Source organism: Panicum hallii, chromosome 4, assembly GCF_002211085.1.
Source record: "Panicum hallii strain FIL2 chromosome 4, PHallii_v3.1, whole genome shotgun sequence".
NCBI classification, from domain to species: domain Eukaryota; kingdom Viridiplantae; phylum Streptophyta; class Magnoliopsida; order Poales; family Poaceae; genus Panicum; species Panicum hallii.
The window spans coordinates 33530447-33542698 of NC_038045.1; positions in this window are offsets into that span (position 1 = coordinate 33530447).

Below are 12252 nucleotides of genomic sequence, written 5' to 3' on the forward strand. Positions count from 1 at the left end.
TCATTGTGACACTTGTCAAAGGATCAAGGCGGAACATCAAAAGCCGGCAGGATTATTGCAACCCTTGCCTATCCCGGTGTGGAAATGGGATGAGATAGGGATGGACTTTGTAGTGGGTCTACCTAAAACACAGAAGGGACACGATTCCATATGGGTAATAGTGGATCGACTCACTAAATCGGCACATTTCATACCCGTACGAACTAATTACGGTGGAGAAAAGCTGGCAAAACTCTATGTGGAGAACATAGTAAAGCTACACGGAGTACCTAGCAGGATTGTCTCAGATAGAGGGACCCAATTTACCTCTAGGTTCTGGAAAAGCTTGCATCAAGCCATGGGTACCAAGTTAGATTTCAGCTCCGCATATCATCCACAGACGGATGGTTAAATCGAGAGGGTAAATCAGATTATGGAAGATATGCTGAGAGCATGTGTCCTGACCTACGGAAAGGACTGGGAGCAGAGTCTGCCTTATGCAGAATTCTCGTACAATAATAGTTACCAAGCCAGCTTGGGCATGTCGCCATTCGAAGCTCTCTATGGAAGGAAGTGCAAAACTCCTCTGATGTGGTCAGAAGTCTGAGAACGTGCCCTAGTAGGACCCGCACTCATAAAAGAAGCAGAGGAAAAAGTAGCAGAAATCCGCGAGAAGTTGAGAGCAGCACAATCCCGGCAAAAGAACTACGCGGACAAGAAAAGGCGGGAAATAAGTTTCAACCCGGGAGATTTTGTATATCTCAAAGTCTCACCCATTCGAGGGACGCGAAGGTTTCAGGTTCAAGGAAAATTGGACCCTCGATATATCGGACCGTATCAAGTTCTAAAGAAAGTCGGAGCCGTAGCATACCGGTTGGAGCTACCAAGGGAGATGGCAGATATACACCCAGTGTTTCATGCCTCACAATTAAGAAGGTGTTTGAGAGTACCCGAGGGAGAACACGTGCCAGTGGAAACAATAGATTTGCAGCCGGACCTGCGATACCAGGAAGTGCCGGTCAAAATTCTGGACACTGTCACTAGGAGGACAAGGAACTCCGAAGTACGGTTATGCAGGGTTCAATGGAGTAGACACGGAGTAGAAGAAGCAACGTGGGAATGTGAGGAGGCCTTGAAGTAGAAATTTCCCCATCTGTTTAGGAGCCAGCCGAATCTCGAGGACGAGATTCATTTAAGTGGGGTAGGTTTGTGACGCCCTGAAAATTTCCAAGTCAATTACGCGCTAAGACATTAATGTTTGAAGCCTTTTCGTCGCCGAAGCCGCTCGCCCCGAAACCCTAATCCCCGAACCGACACCGAATCCGGCCGCGGTCCCACTCCTTGTTCTCCTCGCGCAGCACGCGAGTAACGCGCGCGCATGGCCGACCAGCCGCGGTCGCCGCCGCGATCGGCGCCGACGCGATTTCTTTTCCCCCCGCTGTCCTCCCCGCGCTGCGTGTAAGCGTCGCGCGCGCGAATCCCGCCGGCACGCGTCATTCTTTCTCTTCTCCCCACTTTCTTTTCCTTTCCCATTTCTTTCCCCCCTTCTTTTTCCATTTCTCCTTCTCTTTTCCTTTCTTCCCTTTCCTCTTCTTTTATTTCTTTTTCCCTCCTCTTCTCCCTGTTTCCCCCTTCTCCCTCTGTTCCCGAACGCCACACGGCTGCGCGCTGCCGTGCCGTGCGCACGCGCTCGCCCCGCGTGCCCCGCGTGACCACGCGCTGCGCCGTGCGGCCCGCCGCTCGTGACCCTGCTCTGGCCCGCGCCTCGCCGCGCCGCACGCGCACGCGCACGCACGGCCGAACAGCGGTGCCGCGCCGCCCGCGTCACCGCCCCTGCGCCGCACAGCGCCGGCCTCGCCTTCCCCGCGTGGTCAACGCCACCCTCGACGCCTGTGCCAGTGGCAGAACCGCTCGAATTATTCCGGCTCAAGTGCGCTATTGATCGCCGTACAACTGCAATCAGCCCAACGCACTTCAAACGGAACAATCCTTTGGTCTGTCGGGTCTCCGCCCGATGCAACCACGGTTCAGCAGGATCGAAGCAGGTTTACCTCGCACGAAGGCGAGTTCACATCACAGAATAGCTCATCAACTTTTAATTTACAGTCATACATACATTATTACAAACCGAGTTCAAAGATAAGTAAACTTATACAAACCATGTTCAACTGACAAGTATAACAGCTTGTCCAAACTCACAGCGGAAGAAAAAGTTTTTACATGACTACACACGTCGCGAAGGCGAACACCAAGCTTAGCCTAGGGCCTGGTGTCACTCCGGAGGGTCAGTGCCGGCCGGGGACGGGTCCCACTCCACGGACCAGCCAAAAGGAACGGACGTTGGCCACACAAGGTTGTCCGTGGGATTCTTGTAGGTCATACCTGAAACAGATATTAGCAAGGCTGAGTATTCTAATACTCAGCAAGACTTACCCGGGATTGGGTATACTTTAGCCCGTAACTAGATTCATGAAGGAATTGTAAAGGCTTTGGATTTATTTTCAGCTGAAAAGCAACAAAGAGTATAACTACTTTCAAGTTTTAGCTTTCAGATTCTAGTTGAGTATTTATTCTAGATTAGCACCTACACTAAGCAAGTAAGGTAGTGATTATCATCCATCAAGATTATCCATCTTTTGTTACACTTTTTACTCAATGTGGCAGAAGGGATAAGCAGTCTCAATCCTCGTGAGAGGCGGACGATTCGAATCGAATTTAACCTTGCAAGGTAAACCTAACACACACGCTTGGAAGATCCAACGATCGTTCCGAAGCAACCGTTTGCCTTTCATTCCGGGTCGTGGATCAGGTCCACCACAAGCGACTGTAGGACCGTACGCACACCCAATGTGTGCAGGACATACGTCTGTAGCGCGACTACAAAACCCGTATTCCTGTCTGCCTTGCAGAACGTACTCCTACACGTCGGTGCGTGTGAACATAACATAAAATCGAGTGGTGGGAGGTATGTCCACTTGCCGGGCCGATTGGCTACTAGGCTTACCGCTTACCATATTTCGCGGCATGTGGCTAGTACTTTCAAAAACTTAGCCACCACTACCACACATATCGACCTTATCAACTTTTAACGAAACAGACAGGGTAAATTTCCAGGTCATGATACAACATATGACCCTGTCCGTCATCCTTATAGTGGTTGCAGGAATGTAAACATGCAACTCCTATATCGCGCGAGTGACAGGAAATCACTCGACTTCTACCGGTCCTATTAGCGGAGCAACTATCCGATAAGGACTCGGGAGCATTACATTGGATTCCTAGGATTCATGCATCTAGGGTTCCATTTCAATTCCTAGACTTAATGCAGGATATAATATAGATAGACATAGATTGCAGTGTAAATAAAGTAGTGGGATATGTTCGGGGCTTGCCTTCTGGGGTGGGGTTAGGGACAGGAGAGTCAGAGGCTTCCGAACTCGGGTTCGGGGCTTCAGTTAGTCCCTCGACGACTTGCGTTGGATCTTCTGGAAAGCCTTGGTCTTGTCCTAAGACCAATTCGTAGTCCCCGTCGTCGAGCGTCGTTGATTCTATATGAGATGCAATAAATTAAATAAGGTGAAATTTAAATTTAAGATCTCACATTTTCAATGTTATAACTCACTCAATTAACACACAAGAATTCATAAAATAAAGAGTGTTTTAGGTTTGAAACACTATTTATAAAGAAATCACCAAAAATATTATGGGTTTGTTGCAAACAAGAACTAAATTAAATTTAAAAAGAACCAAAATTTAAGTTCAAAACTCTTATAAAAAGAGTAAAGATTTTGGAAATTTGTTTATACATTAAGCATCAAATAATAACACATTAAAGTATGATAATAGATTTTAATTAGAGAAGATTATACATTAGGTTTAGTTAACATTTCAAATTTGAAAGTTCAAAACAAAAGAAGTTAAATTTAAATCAAATTTGAGTTTGAAACTTTGCACAAAGGTACCTAGAGTTTATAGAATATTTATACCAAACTTCATAAACAACAAAGCATGAAATATCAAAGTTAAGCATAAACTTTCTTTAATCTTAGATTTAAAATAGAGGTAAAAGTATTTCGTTTCAAACTAAACTCCATTAACAAAAGTTATAGAGTTTGAAATCTAGTTTTTAACAAAACTAGTTTTGCCATTTTTGGATTTTTCTGGGAATAACTACGAATTTTACAAGACAGAAAATGCTTTCACATGAAATAACAAACATCCTTTACAAACTAGCCCCTACACTTAACAAATAACCCCCTGGAAAGAAAACACTTAGAGCAATCAGGTCCAGGGGCCATGGCCGGCGATGGGGGCACGGGTCCAGCCAAATTCCGGTCGGGGAAGTCGCCGGCGGTGAGGGGGAAAGGGAGGGGGAGCACGAGGAGGTCTTGGGCTACCTGTGGGTGGTCTTGGGGAGGCTCGGGGTGGCCGGAGCAGTGCTGCCCACGGGAGGCCGGGCCGGCGGCCGGAGGCGCACGGCGGCAGTGAGGTTCCGGCGTGCGAAGGAGGGAAGGGCCGGGCTGGGAGGCTGCAGTAGGGGACGGGGAAGGTAGGGGTGCTGTCAATTTGGGGAGGAAGTGGACGGAGGGGAGAGCTCCACGGCGACCGAAGCTCAGCGGCGTTAATGGGGGCGGCGGCGAGGTCTGTACGTGCGCGAGGAGGGTCTGGGGCATCGTTTTATAGGCAAACGGGGTGATGGCGAGCCGCTGGCGCCACAGAGCAGAAGAGAGGGGGGAGATAAGGCTTGCCCACGGGGGTTTTGCGGCGGCGGCAGTAACTCCAGCGTGCGGTGCTGGCAGTGCGCAGGCGCCGTGGCGCACAGGCAGCGCGCCAGCAGGGGAAAGCTAGAGCGGTGGGGGAGCGGGGGAGTGACGCGTGGGCAGGGGAGAGCAGGGGGATGGACGACGGCGGCCAAGGGTGATGTGCTGCGCCGGCGGCAGGAGCACCAGACGTGCAGCGGCGCAGAACAGAGGAGCAGGACGCAGGGAGGAAGAAGGGGGGGGGGGGTAAGTGAACCAGGGACTGATCTGTGCATTCAGGGAAAAGCAGGGACCTTACTGTAAAGGGCTTGTAACTTTTAAACCAGTGCTCAAATGAAGATGGTCCAAAAAGCAAAAGTGCATGGTTTTTCAAACTCTACAACTTCTCTCTAAGGTTCATCTGCATTTGAGCAATAGTTTTGGAAATTAAATAGACTTAGTAATAATTTCACATTTTATGTAAATCCTATGGATAAAAATACTTTTACATGTATACCCAGGGGTAAATTCACCTGTTTTTGCAATTTAACCATAGATATTACTTTTTGCAAAATAACCCTCTTACTTTTAAACTTTTCCCTCTACTTCTATCTATTTTGCATAAAAGGACCTCTAGTTAAAATTAATTACATAAACATCACTTTTTCCATAACATTGCATACATAAGACACACATTTGCCATACTTTGGACATAAAAGCATAGCAAAACTCTAGGGTGTGACTAAGCTAATTACCTGAGTGTCACAGCGCCGCACGCCACGACGGCCACAAGCGGCCGAGCGCCATTGATGACGCCCCGCACCGCCCGCCGGCCGCCACCACCACGTTCCCCTCCGCCTCACCGCCCTCTCCCTCTATAAATACCCCCCCAACGTCGCACTCCACCACCACAACCACCACCGCCGCCCTAGCTCCTTTCCCCGGTCCTGCATCGCCACTGCCGCAAGCACCTCCACCCGCCGCCGCTAGCCACCGTGGGCAGGCTGCGGTGCGCCACCCCAGCCCGTGGTGAGTGGGGAAATCGATTCCCCTCCTTCCCCTCTCCCTTTTCCCCTTAACCCCGAGCCGCCCCGGGCCCCGGCCGCCGGGATTTGGCCGGCGCCGGACCTCCCCCTCCCCTCCTCTGTTTCCTACTGGCAAGAGGAGGAAGAAAGGGGCAATTTTGCCCTTAGGCCCCTCCCTTCCCCTCTATTTGTTTAAGAACCCCTCCACTCCTTTACAATTTTGCAAGATGAGCCCCCTCTCTTTGCTATTTCCAGAACTAGACCCCTCCACTATACAAGTTTATTTCCAAGTAGATCCCTCGCACTTTTGCTGCGCCTCTAATATTTCTAGGATTCGTAATTAGGCCCCTACCCTTTTCGGATAATCACGAACAAGCCCCTAGACCCTTGTTTAGCCCCTGAAACCCCCTTCGCCTCGTCATTTTATGTGCGTATCGATCTCCGATCGACCCGAAACTTTACCATGCCCTTTCTAGCATAGTTTCAACCATGCCATTAAGAAACCACCCAAAAATATTACCCCTAACTCCGTAACTAAATTATTTCCGATTCAAGCTCAACGATGAAAGCTTTTAGTTCTTCCGCTTGATTGTGTGTCTGTTTGTTTGCGCCTTAGGACACGGAGTGAACGAGGAAGGTCCCGACTGTGACCAGGCAAACGAGGACCAGTTCTGTGATCCTGAGCCTGAGGGACAGTGCTTCGATCAGGACCTTCCGCAAGGACTTGACGATGGCAAGTTCAATTCCACCCTTTGATGCATGTTTCTGTCCTAGTTTTACAAACATAACCCCGTGGCCTGTTTTATAAAATTGCATGGTTCTGCGTGCGGTAAACATGGTAGGATAGCCACCATTGTTTGTGTTAACCATACCTTGACCATCTGGTTTTATAAAGAAAGGTGTGCGTGTGGGAAGGGATAAAATGTGGTTTTGAAAGACGAGTTAGACGGGATGGATGGCATTTCTGTGTGAATTGCCGTTGGTGTGCTCATACCTATGTAGTTGAGCGAGGAAGGGAGATATCCATCTTGTCACCCCTAAGGACCGAGTTGATGTGTCATCTCACCTAGCTTCCTGTCATGTAAACCACTTGACCGTTGTATGGGCAACGGCTTAGCATAAATCTCACTAGTTAGCCTGATAGCCGTCAGGAGAGCTGAGAGCAACGGGTGATCAAGGAGAAGGGATAAGCTCTGTGTGACTTATGCCCCGGTTAAACCTCGGAGGTAGGTCGAATGACCCCTTGATGGATCCCGTGATGGCTGGTCAGGTCTAGCTAAGGTGGGTAATGGCTTTGTTGGAATCCGCACCGACACTAAGGTGATCGTGCTGTGGTACCCCACCTGTGGGTAAAGTTGCACACCCCTGCAGAGTTAAAATCTATTCGAATAGCCGTGCCCACGGTATTGGGCAAGTTATGGTGTGGTCACACAACTAGTGTTTCTCTCCGGGAATGGTTGGGCTGGTGTGAGTTGTTTGGAACGTGTCCGGCAGTTGTGCCGTGTGCTACAGCGGACGGGGAGTCCGGTAGCAGTTTAAAACTTGGATCCTGTGTGGATCAACAACATGTGCTCTTTGGTACTAGAAGACTTGTTTTGAAAAATGTTTTTAAACGGACCTTTGCAAACAACCGAGTTTTCCGCAAGTGAACCATAACCTTATCCTTGGATTGTTCTGTGCATTGATTTCTGTTATACCCCCTCCGTGGGTGTGATTGGACTTGCTGAGTATGTTTGTACTCACCACATTCTTACTTTTACAGTGGAAGATCCAGACTACATCCCCGAAGACGTCGAGTAGGGTTCCGTCCTGCACCCAGTCTTGCCTGTGGCCAGGGCCACCACTGAAGTTCCGCATGGCGCAAGACTCTGATGACCCCCTTTTTGTAGCTAGTGTAGTAGTGTGGGTTTTAGTCGTAATTCTCGCGATAGTGGCGCTTCACTGCCCATTACCGCGTAGAGTTGTACGGTGATGTACCATCTGATGTAATAAAAGTGTTATCAGCCTCCTGGGACTGATAGATCAACACTTTTAAGTCTTCCCTGATGGGGGGGACGCTTCAATATGGTACGCGATAAGCCTAGTACCTGATTGGCCCGGCAAGTGGACATATCCCCCACCACTCGAATTTTGGTTTATGTTCACACGCACCGACGTGTGGGAGTACGTTCTGCATAGCAGACGGGAGTTCGGTCATATAGTCGTGCTGTAGACGTATGTCCTGCACATTGGATGTGCGTATGGTCCTGCAGTTGCTTGTGGTGGCGCTGATCCACGACCCGAAATATGAGGGGAATGGTTGCCCGAAAAGGAAAGTTTCCGAGCGTGTGAGTTAGGATCCCTTGCAAGGTTATGAAATTCATTTCGGGAATCGTCCGTTTCTCGCGGTGATTGAGACTGCTTGATGCTTCTGCCACATAGAGTAACAAGAGATTCAATTTGGGAATCGTCCCTTGCAAACTATTTTTTCACTGCATGCCACGACCATTGGATCCTTTTTTCCAAACCTGAGAGATTTGGATTCAAGGCTCGGGGGCTGCAGGATACGTGGCATCGACTACTTATTTTTCGAATGTACTTGAAGGATAAGAAAAGAAGATTCAAGAGTAATGTGACCCTCAGACTGATTCTTCGATTCAACTTAAGGCTCGAGGGTAATTCGAGTACTTGAAGAACTTCAAGATGGAGCTTCAAAAGAAGCCGAAGACTACTTCGGAAGTACTCAAGGAGCCTGCAGCACTCAGCTACGAAGAGATCGGGGGCTTGTCAGACCTGGGGCTACAGGACTGTGTACATAACGTAGTTTATACGGGAATAGGGGATAGGACATGTCCTATACCTTATCTATGTTGTACTCTACTCGCATGTGAAGTAGGACTAGCCGATACAGAAGGAAGCTACTCGAATTGTACTCGAGTACGATTCCTAGGCTAGTGTCGGACTAGGATTCATGTAACCCTGTCCTCCCGGATATATAAGGGCAGGCAGGGACCCCTTCAAAACACATCAACACCCAAGGCAATACAAACCACCAAACAGGATGTAGGGTATTACGCACATCGCGGCCCGAACCTGTCTAAAACCTTGTGTTGCTTGCACCTTCGAGTTTCTAATCTCGGCGACACCCTACCTAAAACTTACCACCTTGGTTATACCCCTCGGTGGGCAGGCGGTAAAACACCGACACCCGAGCTCCCTCATGTACTCGCACATGTAGTACCCACAGTACATGGAACCTGCAGGTTGCTTGTGTCACGGCAAGTGTGTGCGCAAAGTCATTTCTGTTGTTCTGTCGGGGCGATGAATTCCTCCTTTGAAAATTTAGTGCCTGTAAGCCCTATTTTAAAAAGAAAAAAATTAGAAGTTAGTTTATGTGTGTAGTTTTTTTGGAAGATTCTATATGATGTACATGTAGAAGATAAGAATTTTGCTAACATGTTGAGGATGGATACGAATTCTTTATATCTACGCGGCTCAAAATCAGTGGAGTCCAATACGAGCACATCTCCAGGCTATGGTTGTAGCATAAAAGCAATCCAGTGATGTCTGAAAAAATATTATATATGATTTCTTAGGCATTTATTCGAAGCAAGTGCATATTATAACAAATGATTGAAACTACACTTACTGGATGAAGTATGGTGCCCATATGACATCCCTGTTTTGCCATTTTTGCATCTGAAGCGATATGTAGACTGCAACCCTCTTTGTGGCACGTTTTACACTTGCTTAGCTCATCATGGCTGTCCTTCCACCACATTGGCCCGAGATGCTTGGACTCACAAATAGCTTGAGGGTCCAGAAACGTGATCTTATGTTTTTTTTACAACATTGGCTTGTTTTTGTTGCATCCTATAGAATAAAATGTATCGCAATTAATTAGATATGCATATATAATATTGTGGGCCATAACATATAAGATATTAATAGTTTTGATATGACACTTACATACACTAGAGTCTAACCATTTCTATGCCTAGTTCTTTGAGGCGGAGCATGTTTTGGATATCTTCAAAATTGAACATGATATCAGTGATGCCTTCATCTTTTGCTCCGAATATATCCGGGTCGTACCGAGCCCACATGCTTTTGAGCCCAAGTTTGCATGCCCAATTGTACCAACTATACATCCTCTTCATGTCACTTGGAACCCCCACGATCATAGCATCGGGTAGAAATCATTTACCATACTCAAAATTTATCGGACAATCCAGTCTTGTATGCATCGACCCCAACAACCAGATGGTGCTCTGAGTTAGTGCGAGGCAAGAAAAGCCCGGTCGTCTGATGGCACTAGAATTGGAATCATCCTTTGACTTAGCCTTTGACCCCTACTTCTTTTTTGCAGCATGCCATATATCTGCAATCTCTAACCCTTCCTTCCCGTAAGCCCGTATCACTCTCGGCACCAACAACTGTAGCGGTTGTTGTTGTGGTGGTGCTGGCGGAGCCGGTGCCGTGTGCTCTTGTGTTGGTGATGCCGGAGCCTGTTGTGATGGTGGAGCTTGTGGTGATGTTGGAGCCGGTGGTGGTGCTGGCAGAGCCGGTGCCGTGTGCTCTCGTGTTGGTGATGCCGGAGCCTGTGGTGATGCTGGAGCGGTGGTGGTGATTGCGGAGCCGGTGCCGTATGCTCTCATGGCGGTGATGATGGAGCCTGTGGTGATGCTGGAGCTGGTGGCGTATGGTCTTTTGGTGGTGATGCTGGAGCTTCTAGTGTATGCTCTGGTGCTGGCCCCTCTTGTTGTGCCGCCGATGATGAGGGATGCTCAATTAAGACTTGTGCCAGCGCGTTACGATCCGAAGATGCCGAAGGCTGTGGACCAAGCAGTACGATTTTTTGTTTATGCCATAGGATGGTTGAGCCAAGGCATTCTCCAAGGCAATGCTTCCATTCTACAGTGGGGATGTCTATCTCGTGATCCTCATAGCTTGATTTGAGGAGATGTTGCACTTATATGCATGCATATAGGGGCGGGATCGGATTTCCCTCAAATGAACCCCCAACCGGATCCACTAGGGCCTTGGCTACTTCCTTCGTCTTCCCAGCTCTGCCAACCGGATAGAGGAACAAGCACGGGGTACTAACGGATATACAATCTACCGGGTATGGTTGTGCTATGGTAGAGGCAACACTCCTCCGAGCACATGTCGTATTCGCTTGGGCCAATACCGGAGGGGGCATCGTCACCATCTATTGTTGCCCCACCTATTGCGACGGGTTAATCCATAATAGTCCGGATTGTTTCTACTCCGCTATTTGTGCTAGGAAAAGTTCATTAAACTTAGCTTTCAGTGCTGTCTCCGCCGCTTCTTTCATTTCTTTCTAGTAGCGGTCATGCCTCCTGTTGCTAGCCCGGTCCTCCTGGAACCCATCCCTGATGGTTAACTTAGAGGACATGCCTCTGATGCAGCCTCCATGCTCTTTGGACCCCAATGGCTGTACGAAGCACATCCTTATCCCTCTTGGCTTTGAACTTTCCTTACTTCTAAAGCTCAGTAAGTTGGTACATTTTTTGTGCCACCGCTTCGGTCTCAGGTTGGTCAAATATAGGCTTGCCATCCACTATCTTAGGCTTCCTTGCCTGAAGCTAGAAATAGCCACGTTCATCAAAGCCTTCAAAAGGGTCAGGTTGCCCGGCGGCTATTGTAGCCTCTCTTTCACGCCGCCACTGATCGACCTTCCTTTGGTATCCACCGGGCCAAGACGGACTTTATGTATGTTGCTCAGTACTAGATCTCTATTTCTCTATCTTAGGGCTAGATCTTCCTCTGAGGTCTTTTGCCGAACAAACTCTTTCCATTGTGCTGGTGTGATGTCCCCGTAATCTGCAAATGACGTTCGACCCTTCTGGACATACTTGGTATTCAGATCACTCTTCCATAGGCGGAAACTTTCACCCAGGATCTTCCTAGCATAATGCTTTACTTGATCTTTAGTTTCTCTTGGCAAAATAAAAGTTTTGCTCAACAGTTGCCACATCGCTTCCTTCTTCCCCTCAGGAACCATTAGCCAATCGGGGATCATTGGATCCAGAACTATTTTTATTCTTATTATAGAACCGATTGCATTTCGAAACTTTGCAGACACCTCAAAAGGCTCTATGGGCTTGCCTGTTGCGCTAACTGTGTGGCAGAACCGGTCGAATTATTCCGGCTCAAGTGCGTTAATGACCGCCGTACGATCCGCAATCAGCTTAACGCACTTCAAACGGAACAATCCTTTGGTCTGTCGGGTCTCCGCCCGATACAACCACGGTTCAGCAGGATAGAAGCAGGTTTATCTCGCACGAAGGCGAGTTCACATCACAGATTAGCTCATCAATTTTTAATTTTACAACCATATATACATTATTACAAACGAGTTTCAAAGACAGGTAAACTTATACATAACCATGTTCAACTGACAAGCATAACAGCTTGTCCAACTCACAGCGGAAGAAAAAGTTTTACGCGACTACCGGCGTCGCGAAGGTAGACACCAAGCTTAGCCCGGGGCTTGGTGTTACTCC